The sequence below is a fragment of the Arvicola amphibius genome, chromosome 6 (genome assembly GCF_903992535.2).
Source record: "Arvicola amphibius chromosome 6, mArvAmp1.2, whole genome shotgun sequence".
Lineage (NCBI taxonomy): Eukaryota > Metazoa > Chordata > Mammalia > Rodentia > Cricetidae > Arvicola > Arvicola amphibius.
Genome location: NC_052052.2, coordinates 96,307,170 through 96,324,085, shown reverse-complemented (window position 1 = coordinate 96,324,085; position 16,916 = coordinate 96,307,170). Strand labels below are relative to the sequence as shown.

At 35.5% G+C, this 16,916-nt stretch overlaps 1 protein-coding gene across 1 annotated transcript in view; it reads left to right on the top strand.

The window, feature by feature from the left end:
• Malrd1 (MAM and LDL receptor class A domain containing 1) overlaps positions 1-16,916 on the top strand; it is a 617,971-nt gene that overhangs the window by 233,835 nt on the left and 367,220 nt on the right. The gene's annotated exons all lie outside the window — the stretch shown is intronic.

The window sequence follows — 16,916 nt, the reverse complement described above, 5'->3', positions numbered from 1 at the left end:
TGCTACTCATATGTACATGAGTTTATGGGTTGAAAATTGGAACTGCATAACTAGTACTATTTTTAACTGCATTCTAAATATTTATCCTCATATCCAGAGATAAGTGTAGCCTTAGTTTCTTCACATGTAAAATGAGAAGTCCTGGTATAGGCAAGACCTAGCTCTGAAATTCATAGCGCAAGGACCCCAAATCAGACACAGAGCACCAAGGTCAATTACATGCAACTAAATACAGATTTTGGTGGTAGAAATATTGGTATTTTTGAAGTCATCTTGGAAGAATATCCAGCCACCTAAAGCAGATAACGCAATACACAACAACTTGTCTCATGTCCTCACAAGAATGACTCTAAATGATGCCTGGCTTTACTTGACAGCTTTTTTTGTCTTTCTTTTTATTCACCTGCCACATGTATACTCCTATTATTTTTCTCAATTTTACATCTCTGCTGAATCCCCATTAGTAATTATTCCTTTTAGTTAACATGTTTATTTATATATTTTTTGTTTGTTATTCTTTGGTGGTTTTTTCTGATTATCTGACTTCCCCCTCCTGAAGTCTTTTATTATCTTGTACAAGAATTTAATTTCATTTTTACAGTTTTTATTTTCTTTCACCAGCATTTAAATATTAAAAGGGATTAAAAATTTGAATGATTTAAGATATATACTATATAAGGTTCTACCAGCATTATGATATCAAGATAAACTGGAATTATCTAATAAAAGATAGAGCCGGGCGGTGGTGGCACATGCCTTTAATCCCAGCACTCGGGAGGCAGAGGCAGGCGGATCTCTGAGGTCGAGGCCAGCCTGGTCTACAAGAGCTAGTTCCAGGACAGGCTCCACAAAAACTTCAGGGAAAACCCTGTCTCGAAAAAAGCAAAAAATAAATAAATAAATAAATAAATAAATAAATAAATAAATAAATAAAAGATAGAGTTACATGTATATTACTTATGGTATTTGCTAACTAATCTTTGGAAGTCCTTCATTGTTGCTTATAAAATAAGTTTATTGTTCATTGTATTTTAAAAATGTGACTAAAATAATTGTTAACAAATTATTCTTGTTCTCTTCATGAATATGTAAGAAATACTCTTATGAATATGTGATACTTTTACTAAGCAATGTGTTTGCCTTTGTGATTACTGATTCATGATTCTTGTAGAGCTTTTCTTTTCCACTAATATGGAAAGGTTAGAGCCAAACCATTATTACTATTATTGTTATTATTACTCTTTAGTGAACAACGTAATGAGTTTCACTATGGCACTTTATATGACACATAGATTTATATATCATCTATCTATCTATGAAATACAAGTTCTCATATTTACATATATATTTGGATGTAGATTTGATATGTGGGAGAAAACATTATCATTGCCATTTGAATAGCACTTGTCCATTCTCTCCCTGCCTGTTGGGGCAGCTGGCCCAATCCCTGCGTTCAGGGGCGTGGCTGCCCCAGGGGAGAGAGGTACCTTTAAAAAGAACCGGGTTGGGGATAGCTGCCTTTTTTTTTCCCCCGCGTCACCCTCTGCTTCACTGGAGCCTTGGCTTTGTAAGTTCCCTTATTCTCCTTTTATTAAAACTGATTTATTCCAAAAGGACTATTTTTGGTTTTTTCAAATCCCTCACATCATTTTGGTGCCCAACGTGGGGCTAGCTTAGTCGATAGAACATGAGACTCTTAATCTCAGGGTTGTGGGTTTGAGCCCCACGTTGGGCACAAATCTGTAGAATGGTGTGGCGGGCTGCGTCCTGCCACCCGGCTAGCTTTACCCAAAATAATTACATGGAAACTGTATTCTTTTAAAACACTGCCTGGCCCATAGTTTCAGCCTCTTATTGGCTAATTCTCACATCTTCCTTTAACCCATGTTAGTGATCTATATAGCACCACGAGGGGTGGCTTACCAGGAGAGATCTTAACCTGCGTCCATCTGGGAGAGGAAAAGCATGGCGACTGCATATGGCGACTGCCTGAAGCATCTCCCCACTCCTGCTACCCAGCATTCTGTTCTGTCTACTCAGCCTACCTAATTTTCTGTTCTCTTAAAGGGCCAAGGCAGTTTTCTTTATTAATTAACCAATGAAAGTAATATAGACAGATAACTCTCCTCCATCACCCACCTGATCATGTTCTCTCTCTACCCAATAGCCCACTAGTGTTTCTATGTTTTCTATCTATGAAATGTAAGTTCTCATATTTACATATATATTTAGTTATAGATTTGATATATGTGAGAAAACATACTTTTTTGTCAATATTTTTCCCTCTATTAACTTTTTTTGGTTTTTCTCTCAACCTTCCTTTAAGTTGACGTTTTTCCTCACATTTCCCCTGTATCACTTCTACTTTAATGTCTTTTTTATACAATACCCATCTCCATATTTGCAAATGTTCATGTTTATATGTGTATATACAGACAGGTGTGTATTCTTCATTTGAGAGAAAGCATGATATTAGTCTTTCCAACTCAAGTTTATTTAATTAGACTGATGGTCTTTGGTTCCATCTATCTTCTGGAAAAAGAAAATTATATTTTTCATTGCAACTAAAACTCAGTTCTCTCTCTCTCTCTCTCTCTCTCTCTCTCTCTCTCTCTCTCTGTGTGGGCGTCACACTATTTTCCACTCATCTGCTAATGAACATCTCGTTTAGAACAAAATTTTTATTCCAATAACAATAAAATTTTCAACTCTTGATTTCCCATAGTATTTATGCCTATTTTTCTGTTGTCAATAAACAGAGTATTTGTACATATTTGCTTAAGTACATCACTTATACAAAATGCATGCTTTATAAACTCATATGTAGATTTAATGGACACAGAGGAACAATGATACACAGAGAAAATATAAGAAAGGTAATTTTTGAGCCAGTGAAAATGGGTTGCGTGATTTTTTTTCTAGGCAACTTTGAAGTGGTTTTTGTACCAGAATAGAGAAATAATGAAGTTTCTTATAAACCATATACATATGACAAGTATTTTTGTACGCATCTCTTAGCTTCTGATACTAGAGATTATATTTGCAAATAACATTATAATTTGGGAATATAGTGAGATTTAAATATTACTAATAAAAATAAAATGACCCAATTAGTGATTTTATTAAAAACACACTAATTTGTGAGCCTTGTTTTAAATGGGATAGTTTATTACGTATGGATAATTGTTTTCATTTTATGCAATAATCACAATTTTCTCATTATAATTACTCATCTTAGAATAATTAGAGTTATTAAAATTCTACAATTATCATATTAAAACAGAGTTTATATAGAAGATATTTTTCTTATGTATTAACAATATTTTGACATTTTATTTGTGGCCTGATAATAAAAGTGATCTAGTCTCTGGAATAATAAAATTTGTGGCCAAAAAATCTGGACTTTTATGACTCTGCCCTTACTAATAATTTTTAAAAGATTTTTTAGGCTGTTTGTTGTGTCACATGCCTTTAGTTTTGGTACTTTAAATGCAGAATCAGACAGATATCTATAAATTCAAGGCCACTGTTGCCTACATAGCAAGTGTCAGGCCAATTAGAGTTATGTAGTAAAAGAAACTGTTTCAAAAGAAATAAAAGATTTTGTTTTAACTCTTTGTTTATATTCTGTTTGAACATTGTTAATACATAAACAGTCTTATAATGTACCAACTATATTAATAAAAGTTATAGTCTTCAAACATTGTTTTTGAAAACAATAAATGTCATTTAATAACTACATTTTATATACTAATTCATAGAAATAACTCAAACAAATAACCAAATTATAGAAACACATTTAGATATCACAAATAAAACCTTAGATACCATTTTGAGCAGAATAACAAGAACTAAAACAGAAACAAGTATTCATTAGCACAAGGTTGGAAGCTCGATAGTTAACAAAGCAAAGGAGATTTATGGCAGGCTGAACTTTGGAGCTGACTGTAAGTAGCTGTAAAAAATTTTACTTATCAAACTGAAAGTGATATTTATAGCAGCGAGAGGAATGACAAATGATAGTTATCTTGTGTGAAAGTGAAATAAGAGCAAGTGCTTAGGAAGGAAAGAGACTCGGTGTCTGGGTTTCTGGAAGAGAAGCTACTGAAATCAGAATAAAGATTGCACCAAAAGGGTATTTCTTACATGAGAGATGATAAGGTCAAGAATGAAAAGCAAAAATACCTGCAAGACAAATAGGTATCAAAGAGGGAGGGAGGGAGGGATGAAGGGATGGAGTGAAGAGGAGGGAGACAGAGGGGGATATTATTAAGTTTTAGGAAGCTCTGATGTTACCTAGATAATGATGGAAACACTAAAACAGAAGCAGGACTGATAGCTTAGGGTATAATGTTTTTAGAGTTAGGCAGACTAGAAAAGATGCTCAAAAAGAAATTGTCTTGGTGCAGAATACGAAATGTCCCTGGAACAGGCATCAGTGAGAGGCTGAGATGATGGTGAATAGCAAGACAACCAGAGACCAGCCTCATCCAATTCAGTGCATGTTTGAATGTTATGTCTTATTGTTTGGCTTTTTGCTGGTCAGAATCAAACATTTATCCTTTTGTATAAGTTACCCATGTTGGGTGTAATGCTAAATTCTGCATTTTAAAACTACTCTCAAAATTTCAGGCAAAACAGAGATTATTTTCAAACAAATGAAACAATTAATTTGTTATCTGAAACTCATGCTTAAAAATTATTAAAAAGAGAAAATTTAGATGGAAGTAAGGGTTGTGTTAGTTCTTGAATTGCTGACAGATAGATAACATGAGTGAATACAAATGAACACTGACTATATGCAATAATCTTTTGGTATTTAAGGTATGTAATTTTCATTTTTAAATACCCTAAATTAGTAACAAAACACTAAAAAATGGAAATCTTTGTAAAACACATCATATTCTAAATCTGTTTGATAAAAATAGCAGAAATTTTCAAATAAAGCTCAGAGACCTCTATAACACAATGCAATGCTTGAAACAGCCTAGGAGTGGTGGCAAAAGCTCTTTCCTACAATTTCTTGCCCCATTCCTATCAATGATCTTTCAGTTAAACTTGATAACCAATAACCATGTTTCTCAACTGAAAATAACATCCAACCAAACAAACTAAACCCAGAAGCAAAAACCTGTACCATCATGGTGGACACTGATAGGAAAGGAGGCTTGGATCTTCTCTGACATGTCATAGAATCACAACTATATTAGCATGCTGAGAAGTTCTGTTAGAGTAGAAATAAATAAAGTAAATACCATAATAATAAGGGTAATCAAAACTCAAAACATGGGTATTACAAGAAATCCACGGATACCTGGGAAGAAAACTTACTTATTAAGGGATGGAATAGGGAGCACACACATGGATACTCTGGGAAGTGACACTGTTAGCTCTTCATCTACCATGGAAGAATAGAGAAAGCTCCTGAGAAGATCATCGAATGATGCATCAGAAGCCTTCTACATCTAAACAACAAGCATGCGACCCCCAGAACTCAGTTCTTACCTGGTTATGGTTACATATCAGAGAAAACCATACCATGACAGGTTACCTCCAAATGTTATCAGCTAAACGGATTGAGCTCTCATGTTTGGGTTATTGGAAAGAAGAATAGGCATGATAGGGAACCCCCTTCAATGAATGACCTTTAAGAGGATTGACCAGTTTGGGGTATGACCTTTTGGGTATGCAGAGAAAACCACAGGCCCACCCAGCTCTCTCTCTCTCTCTCTCTCTCTCTCTCTCTCTCTCTCTCTCTCTCTCTCTTGTTCCCCTACTACACACCTTGAGCTTGGACTTCCCATTCCTGTTCCATGAGTTTTTTTTTACTTAAAATAAAGAATAATCTTGAATTCTCTTGGAGTTAGTTGGGATTATTTGACTTGCATTCCCCCCACTTATGTGTTCAGCTTCAAAGGTAAGTCTTTGAAAAGACTTCCTGAGAACAAAGAGAAAAGACTAATGGTGCTAGAAGAGGGAGGTCATTACGAACAACCTTACAGACATAAAAAAAGTTGTTAAAGTTGTATTGTGTCTTACATTTTTAACATGAGATATCAGAAACAAATGAATTCAAAGGTTATGGTTTAAAGAGATATGTTTGTGAATTGACAAGGTAGGGTGTCTTATTCAGCTTTAATTGCCAACCTGACAGAGCCCAGTGTCATTTAAAGGAAAGTCTTGATTGGGGAATTGCCTCAATCATGTCAGATTTTGATGTGGGATTTCCCTCTGTATGCTGTGAATACCATTAGTTAATAAAGAAACTATTTTGAGCCACTGATAGGGTAGAATAGAGCTAGACAGTGCAATCTAAACTGAAAGCTGTGAGAAAGAAGGGTGGAGTCAGAGAGAAGCCACCACAGAGATAGATGCTAAAAATTTTCCTGGTAATCCACAGCATCATGGCCATACACAGATTAATAGAAATATGTTAAATTAAGATGTAAGAATTAGCAGATAAGAAGCTAGAGCTAATGGGCCAAGTAGTGATATAAATAATATGGTTTCTGTGTGGTTATTTTGGGTCTGAGCTGCTGAGCAGTGGGAAATGAACAAGCGGTCTCCCTCCAAAAATTGGTGCCAACATGGTTGACTAAATCCATGTGGAAAAAAAAAGCTTGGAAAGGAATTCTAGACACAGAAAAACAAAGTAAAGCTGCATTTTTTTGGCTGGGGGCTTGCTGCAACTCCTTTAAGAGAAGTTTTCCTGACTTGGCAGCAACAGAAAAAAAAGTGCATGGCTTTGAAATGCCGGCTTTCTGGGCCGTGCTGCCAACACAACCTCTGGCTCTTTCAGGAAGCTGAGCATTTAAGTGAGGTTTGTAAACTATGTCTTAAAACTGCTTAATGGCTCAACATAGACCATAGCATACTTGGAGCTGGGTAAATGTGTATGGTGTGCAGAGCAGTGATTAGGACTCTGCCATGTTGGACTGTGTGGTATAAGCAGAAAGGCCTAATAATGCTGTAGCTTAGATTCTTAAGAAAGTGCTTAGCATTTTAAGAAGTACTTCTGGCCAGAAAATAATTACAGATATTCAGTAAAGACAAATACAGATGGTAAAGACTTCTAAATGGGTCCCAGTGTTGGATAAATGTTCATAGGCTTGGGAGAGAGAAGAAAAAAATATAGATATTTATAAAAGGAAATAAAAAAAACAAAGTCTTTAAAGAGAAAGAGTATAGACAAGCATAGATTAAAGGAGTAAAAATAATAAGATAGATATTGAAAAGTAATAAAGTAAAACCAAGCCATGTAAAGATGAAATACATACAGAGAGTTTGGATTATGTATATTATTGTGTTTTCTTTGAATTTTTTGATTGTGAAGGAGCTAAGTGCAGAGAGACATTTGATTGTATGAACTGTTAAGTTGAACCAACCTATATATCTTAATGGTATCTTTATTTCAAAATACGGACCTAAGGATATGTTGCTTTGGAAAAGAGGTTCTTCTTTTGTTTCCACAGAGGATGAGAACCTGTGGATTGCTTCAAGACTAATATGGTCTGATACACCAAGACCCCTTTAAAGGTCACTGTAAACCCCCCCCAAAATTACTTAATCCAGCTGTTGACTGAGATGAAACTATCACACAGGATACACCATGAAAGACCTAATTAGCAGTGCCTCCAGTAAGTAGGAAGTAGTCTAGAGAACTAGGCCCATATTCCCAAATGTTGCTATGGATACTTTGCATTGGTATGGATCTTGGTTTATTGATGCAAATTTAAATTCAATTCTGTTATAGGTATATTTCTGCTCTTGATTAAAATATTGTATGTGCAGCTCATTTAAAAATATAATGTATAATTAAAAAATATAAGTTAATAAATAATCATCTATAATAGTCAAGCTTGTAGTCATGTTATTTAGATTTTCTAGATGTACAGAGACGTATTTCAGATAGATAGGCATCCTTCAAATCTTTCAAATAGAATATGGCATTTTAAGTGTTTAAAAAATTTAGGACTTTTCACAACAGTGAGACACATAAGCTCCTAGCAGCACCAAGCTACTTCAGAAGATGATGGGCATCAAAGAGGCTCCTTATGGAGTTTGCTAGCCATTTGGGCAAGAAACTGCTCTTGCCTGGACTGCTTTATGGTATGCTGCATAAACTGGACATGCAGGACCCACAGAGAAATGAGTGCTGAACTTGCCTAAAGATGAGACTGTTCTTCAGGGTTCCTAATCTGAAGTTAGGAAAGAGTCTGCCAAACATTCTTCACAACACAGAAAAAAGTAACTGACAAGCTGCCAATATAGACAGAACTGTCTTTGAAATTTCCTGCTTTATGGAAAAATCTGCTGGATACTATGGGCCAATAGGGTGAAGATGGGTGCTCCAATGATACAGAAGAACTTTGGGTGACTATCCAGGCAATGGCATGTCTCTGTCAATTATAGAGTTGTGGAAGTTGCTTACAATGCACTTCCTGTTTACTTAAGTAATATTATATCCTTCTGAAATATTTGATGGAGTTGAAAATTATGTAGTTATAATTATAGGTTTTTAGTTATGGTAAAATAAAATAGATATAAATATTGTAGGTGTAATTCTTATTTGATACCTGTTCTTTTTATATGTAATTTTACTATGTTAAAGTTAAAACTTTCCTTTTTATTTAAACAGAAAAGAGGAGGCGATGTGGGATTCTCCTCTGTATTCTGTGAATACCATTAGTTAATAAAGAAACTGTCTTGAGCCCCTAATAGGGTAGAACAGAGCTAGACAGGGAAATCTAAACTGAATGCTGGGAGAAGGAAGGGTGGAATCAGAGAGAAGCCATGTAGCCCCACTGGAAATAGTTGCTGGAACTTTTCCTGGTAAGCCACAGCCTCATGGAGATACACAGATTAATAGAAATGGGTTAAATTAAGATGTAATCATTAGCAGCTAAGAAGCTAGAGCTAATGGGCCAATCAGTAATTTAAATAATATGGTTTCTGTGTAATTATTTTGGGTCTGAGGTGCTGAACAGCCGGGAAATGAGCAAGTGGCCTCCCTCCAACAAGATTTGCATATGTTTTAACTATTAATTGATGTAGAAATGCCCAGCTTGCTCTGGCTCTGGCCACTATCATATCTAGGCATATGGTCCTCTGTCATATAAGAAACAAAGCTAGTCTATGGAGTTTATAATACACTCTACCTCAGAAAGCTGAGCAATATACTTCAGTACTTGTCATATAATGGAATAAATTCAATGTGCAAGAACCCTACACCAGTAATATCAATGACTTTTTAACCTGGAGTTTAAGTACAATACACTGACATGTAAGAGTGATTACTCATGATGGTAGTATCCATTTTTACTTATTTAGGTTTCTATGGTTTCAGTTTTCCTGGATATTCAAGATTTAAATAAATTGGATGGAAAATTTTAGAAACCGATTATTCGTAAGCTTTAAATATGTGTCATTGTGAGAAGTGGATAGCTTCCGGCCACATTAATCTAGCCCATCTGGGTCATGAGTCATTCCATCATTGAGATTAAACTCACTGAATGCTCTCTGCCTGTTAGTGAGTAGTCATCTTGACTAGCAAGCTGTCTGGCCAGATACTGCTTGTGTTTAAGCAGTCCTTTTGTTCTTACCTGCATTGTTCTCACTAGCTAATGCAGCTAATTCTTGTACTGAGCTTACAAACTAAACGTTATACATATACATAAGGCAAATGTGAAATCCAGCTTGTCATCTGCCATGTCAGGTATCTACTCGGAATCTTACAAAGTATGAATTACTGTGTAAACTTTGGAAGCAGCACTATTCAAAGCTGCAGAAATATTGAACTCTCTTGTGAAGAAATAGGTTTTCATCTGTATTCTGTTAATGTTTAATTAAGAGGGATCCTCAATAATTGCTTCTGTCCAAATCTAACACTTGCCCATAGCCTGTGCTCTGATTCCACAGGAGCATAATTTCTATGTGCCATTCAACAGTCATGAGGGGGTATATAGCAGACATGTAAAAACAGTCTGAACACAGCTAGTAGCTATAAATCTTTAAGAGAGGAGATGGGAAAAATTAATGGAAATTTGACCCATTCTCCCAGAAAATACAGTTTTACTGATTCATTCATAACTAGTGGGATGGATCAGACATTACTGTGGCAGGTGAAAATTTCTTAGGAGAACCAACTCAATAATAGTTTTTACTGAAAAGTAAATGACACAATTTTTCATATAAATGGACAATTAGAATAATATGTTGGGTCTTAAGGTACAGTTTTAATTAATATTGACAGTTTTATGCTGGGGAGAAAAATATTTATTGGACAAAGAATTGGATTTAAAATGGAAAAAACTGAATTAGAATTTGTTCATTGCTCTCGTCTTAAGTTCATGTTGTTCATGTAAGAAATGAGACATACTTTACCTCACTTCTATGTGAGTGGAAAGACTAAAAGCACACACATTATTTATTACAATTGCTGGTAAATGGTACTTTGTCTACATTCTCATTTTTACACAGAATTACTTCTGATTGATTTTGAACATAAAGACATTCAGCTACAACTCAATAAACGTCAGTATCATGTTTGCAGAATGCACTTTACATATTTCACTTTCCACTGGCCATGGCTAGTATGCCAGATGATTCCATGATGTGCTAAAACTACAGTTAAGAAAAGACTGGAGCACAATTAGCGTGGAACACACAGTAGATGTGGCTGCTAGTTTCTTTGTGTGTTCTTTGTTCATCCAGACAGGGTCTTTCTGTGTAGTTATTTCTTTTCTTGTCTGTAGTAAAATAAAATCCTCCTTTTTCCCACCCTCTAGCTACATCTCTGAGGTTTTTAAAACCATTTTTCTATGTCAAAATGTAGCATATGTCATTTTTTTTCTACCTTCATGAGGACCATAGTTCTTTTAATAATTTTTATCAGGAAGCTTGCTGGTAAATTATTCTGTTTAAGGAAATGTGAGTATGTCTCCATTTCTTCATTATTTTTAAAGCTATAGGACATTCTTGTTTGTTCTATTTAAAATACTTTGAACATGTAATTCTGATGTCTTTGATGGTTTTAGATGAGACATTTATTTTAATTCCTCTTGATTTTCTCTACTCCATTCCTTGTCTGTGTACAAGGTTTCTCTTCATCTTTGCTGGACTATGCTGTAAACATGCTGTTCACCTAATTAATGTTTACCCTTTTGTCATGAAACTTGGGAGTTTTCAGTCATAGTTCTTCGGATATTTTTTTCTACTCTTTTCCCATCTTTTACAATTCTAATTACTTCAGTCTTGGTGTTCTTTGTGCCTTCCATGTCTCTGAGTTGGAGATTTTGCTTGCCAATCTTTCTATGATTTTCAAGGTAATGGTGTGCTGACATATTTCCTGTTCACTCATTCCTCCTTTGATCTTACACAATCATTGCTTTAATCCCACCTACACTTTAAAAAATTCAATTTTCATATTTCAATACCCGAATTTATTTTGTTAATTATACTAGAATTTACATCTTTCTCTAAAGATTATGTGTATATTAGGTAATACCAAAATAAATTTCCCCTAGTTTCTTAACATTATTTTTTATATTTTTTGAATGGTTCTTTAGTATGTGCTATGGAATATTTCTGATGTATCTAAAATAAACTCACACTTGTGAGTTTCTGTTTATTACTCATTTTTCATCTCATAATCATCACATTTTACATCAGGCTACATGTTTAGTAGTTTTTGATTAAAAAGCGAATATTGTAAATTACAGGCTACGTGAATCTCATGTGCATCTTAAATGTACTGTTGTTCTCTTAGGGGATTAACACTTCATCCATCCTCCTCCACAGTGTGCAGCTGCTAACATCTCTGCAATGTTTATGTAGCTTTCCAGAATTGTTTACTGCGCCATTTGGTCAGCCAAGGCTTCAGGCAGAGACGAACTCATCTGCTCTGCACGTCACCGTCTTCTAGGAATTTCCTTATTTATCTCCTTGTTCTCAGTTTCAGACTCTGTTTTCTGAAACATCCAGAAGGCGTTTGTTTGTGCCCCGTTTTTGTCTCTGTTACAAGCACCGGCAATTATCACAGCAGCTGTCGATATAATAGAGCAGGAGTCAGCAATTCAGTAAAACCCAGCCCTAGGCTGTCTAGCCCACTGCCTGACTTTTGGAAATATTATTTACTGTAACACAGTGTATACTACGCCCTCATTTGTATGTTGTCTATGGTTACTTTTGCCTGAAAAAGGAAAAATAATAAGATCCTGCGTAGAGTAAAATACAAACCCTGCTCTTTCACAGCAAAATCTCCACTTCTGAAACAGAATGCTACTGAACTTTTTCTGTGTTTTTCCTCTAAAAGTGCAATTCAGTAATCCCATAGAGGCAGAAAAAATGTTTCAGTTGTTACCAGCAACTACTGTACCAACAGTAAGATGAAGTCCTTGTTTCAGACCAAAAGAAAACATTGCATTTTATGTCTTTGATTCAAATTTAGTTAAACACAGTTTACTTGAAAGAAGACAGTTCAGTAAATTTCCAATTTTATCTTATGATGCTTTTCATGTTTGGCTTGAAAGATAAAGGATCCCTTTGATAATAGAATCCAGTACTGCTTTTTGAGAAATAAATATTCTAAACACGTTCTTGTGTGCATGTTATCTCAAGGAGTAATGTCTAGGTGGCCCTGTGGCCTTGCTACAGTGCCCCCCCCCCCTCCCCGTACCTTTACACCTGTGCGATCACGAAGGCAGACTCCTACTTTCTTTCCATCCTGGAATGGCTTTGGTAACTGCTCCATGAGTAACAGACTAGAGGGTATAAATGAGTACAATTTCACCTCCTGGCTTTTACTCCTCCCAGTTCCCACATACAGCAAATATTTAATTAGTATTTCACTGAAAATTTCATTGACATTTTACCAGCTTTGACATCTGGATGTCTGCCCAGTATGTGTCTGTTTTATGCCATGTTTCCTTGGAGAAGAATTTTTTCCCCTCAGACTTTTGGTTAACTGTTTATTTCTGATGGGTTTATAAAGATTTGTGATTGTGAGGGCTGTCAAATATTTCCTTGGGTAAGGTTGGGAGCTATTTTGTTTTGTTTCTGATTGTTTCAGTAAAATACCATGACAAGAGCAGCTCATGGGAAGACAGACTTATTAGTCTCCCAGTTCCAAGTTATAGACCAACATGGGAGGACAGACTTATTAGTCTCCCAGTTCCAGGTTATAAACAACATGGCAAGGAAGTCACCACAGCAGGAACTGGGTAAATCTAGTCCCATTCCTTCAATAATCAAGAGCAGACAATAGTGATCAAATGTATTCACGTGCGTTGGTGTTCAGGTCACTTAGGCTTTTGTGTTTTTTACAGAGCCCAGCCTGTGATGCAGTACTGCCCGCATTCAATGTGGAGCTTCTCATTTCAATTAACCCAAGAAAATCCCTCACAGGCAGGCTTACTGCTCAGTCTAATCTAGGTGATTCCTCATTCAGACTCTCTCGAGATGGTGTCAAACTGATGACTTAAACTGACTCTGGTAGCTATTTATATCATCGTGACATGAGTCAGAGTAATTTTTGCAAGCAGGAATCTCAATTGAGAAATTTCCCCTCACTAGATTAGCTGTGACAAGGCTATGACATTTTCTTGGATGATAATTGATGGGGGTAAGGGGTTCACAGTGGTCTTAGGTGCTATAAGAAAATGGACTCAACAAGTTGCGAAGAATAAGCCAGGAGCAGCCCTCCTCTATTGCCTCTGCATCAGCTCTTGCCTCAAGTTCCTCTCCATTTGAGTTTCTGCCATGGCTTCCCCCAGCTGTGATGTGGAATTAAAAGATTCAATAACAGACCCCCACACCAAATGGCTTTAGGTTATTGTGTTTTCTTATAGCAATAGAAACTCTAACTAAGACAATAGCCGGCAACACAATTCTTCCTCTGTCATTACACATACATACACATACACACGAGAAAGAGAGAGAGCGCGCGTGAGAGAGAACAGAGAGACACGCACAGAGATTACTTTAAGCTGTAGCTTTCCACCCTTGTCCCAAAGTCTAATTTTTATGAACCATGGGCATTAAAAATTCCAACACTTTAAAGTTTTAATTCTCTTAACTCTGACCTCCTATAAGCTTCAAAATATAGGACAGAGAAAACATTACCCTTTCTTTCTTTCTTTCTTTCTTTCTTTCTTTCTTTCTTTCTTTCTTTCTTTCTTCTTTCTTTCTTTCTTTCTATCTTTCTTTCATTCATCTTTTCTTTCTTTACTTTATTTCTCTTTCTTTTTTAACATTCCATTTCAAAATGGAAGAACCAAGGCATTATGAAGGATAATGACACCAAAGTAGAGTCACTAACTATCAGGTAAAACCCTAAATCCTACAGCTCCATGTCCTGTATCTGGGGTTTGGAATAGTATCAGCTGAGCTCAGAAGGGCTTTGGTAGCCCTATCCTTTCAAGTGTTGAAAACAACACCACACAGATGTCTATTTAGGTATAGGCTAACTCCTTTTTATATCCATGGCCTCCGTGAGGATGTGTCATGGTCTTGACATTTCCAATATGCTGGGGTCCTTCCATAGCACTTAACATCAAAGCTTTACCCTGTTGCTGTTCAGGATCTCTCTGAAGAGAGTCTAACTGACCTCAAAAGCTCTCCATACCCCCTCAGTCTCTCATCTTTCATGCCTTTGAAATAAGGACTATGCAAATGGTGCCCTAAAATTCTGTCAAATGGAGATATATGTAAGGAAGCCTGGCTTCCTTAGACCATACCTGTATCAACTTCTGGGTGAACACTTTCCTGTTATCTCAGTAGAATGCACCAAGTTTCTCTTGAGTGATAGCAATAACTTAGAGAAGAATGTTCATTTGAAGCCATATCTTAATAGTAACACGAAGTTTCACAGAAGACTTGAGAAACTTTTAGATTATTCTATGACAAATTGCTATAAAGCTAAACCACACAAGACAGCTGTTTAAATAAAAGTTCATATATTAAATAAGCCACATATAATCCATTTGTTGATAAAATATGGGTAGAAAAGCATAAGGTATTTTTTGGTTGTTTCATTGCTTCTTTTGTTTACCTTAATGTATATAACTACACTCTATTCTTGGTAGTGATGATATACTGGGGGTTTTAAGCATATAAGGATTAATACTGGAAATACTTTTCACTGAGATAAAGTTCAGACAAATTCATATAACAGTCTTGCCTCTTCAAAACTGCCTTAATCCATACTTTGTGTATGATGCTTTCCATCTGTTACAAACAATTTTTAAAAAGAGACTATATTGTGATGTATGGTAAAAATGATTTCGTGCAGCTCGGTCCATGGTAGTCAAAGGGGAGCAACATGGCAGGGAGCACATAAATGGTCACAATAGACAAACGTTCTTCATCATACTACAGTCAGGAAGCAAGAGACCCAAGGCCATCAACAAAATGTATCCCTCCATTCTATACTCCTGGTGGCATTCCTCCTTCAGCTCATCCCTACTTCTCAAAGTTCTGTCACCAGTCCATTAATCTGTGAATCTATAATTGAATTGTTCCACTGATGAGTCTAGAGCCTTCAGGATCCCATCACCTCTCAGAAATGCTACTTCTGAAGATAGGTGCTTCATGGACCATATCTTCAATAACTCAAGTTTAAGTAAATATTCCTGGCCCAAACCTTATCACCCCTGAAAGGTAGAATACAAAGTTGCTTACTTCATTAGCAGAAACTTAACAGAAACAGAAACATGGGTTACAGCTGCTATGCCACCTATCTAAGTGGGAAAGGTTCTGTGAGGTATTCCACTTATTGATTTCTAGTTCTTATTAAGATTGCAAAGAGAGTTACTTATTGTAGAAAATGCAGAGCCTATGTTGAAACAAGTTAAACAGCCTGTTCAAAGTTGTGTACTTTGTGAAAGGTGAGGCCAGAGGCCAAACCTCATCAAGTCTTTTGCAGGTAATTCTATTTCCAGTTCCTTGGACAACTACTGGCATGTCTGGAAAGATTGAACATTCTGGAAAGTGAATATGTGAACTGAGTGAATAAATCTGTCTTCCTCTTCATTTATCCCCTGTTAGTCCTTCTTTTCTAAAACAAAAGATGATAAAACTCACAATGAAAATGGTTTTAAAAAACAGTAAGCTTAATATCTACATTATCAAGTAACTCTACCTGACTTAGGAAGGAGCAAGAAAATAAATACTTTTTAAGAAGAATTTGTCTTCAAAATGTGAAGAATCTTTACACAATGCTTACAATAACCTAGTCTGTCTTTTGTATTTTTTATTTATTGAATTTTTAAATATAAGTCCATAGATTTTTGTCTTTTATGAGAAAAGAACATTGTTATTTAATTATTTCTACCATTTTTATACCTGGATATGTGAAAAAAATATAATGTTTTTAAATATGGTTATTTATATAAGGTTATTAAAAAGGTTAATAAATTATTAACTGTGTTTAAATAAATACTATTATTTAAATAAAATAGTAAATAATACTATAAGGTTATTAAATATGTGGACATGAAACTTAACTAACTAAAGAAGGGATTAGTTTAAACAAACCTTTCCAGACCTGTGAGTTGTGCTCCAGGCCAGCTTTGCTGCTATCCATGGTCTGTATTTGTGTGTTTGTGGTCATGTCCTCCCTTTACTGCCCTCATGGTTTTACTGCTACATCTTACCCAACTGAAGATACTTTCTACAAATAGATCAGAATATTTGTTATATAAATATGAAACCAATCTTACTCTTAAGGAATTGGTCAGTTTTGTGTTTACAATAATTCATACTCATGTGTCAATCGATAATGCAAGAACCAGGAATTCAGAATGTGAACAGAGGTCTATTCTAGGTGAAGGTTATAGAACTGAACTCTGCCATAAAACATTATACTAATAGAAAATAATTATATAACTATAATATATGGACGTTGTCAAATTATATTT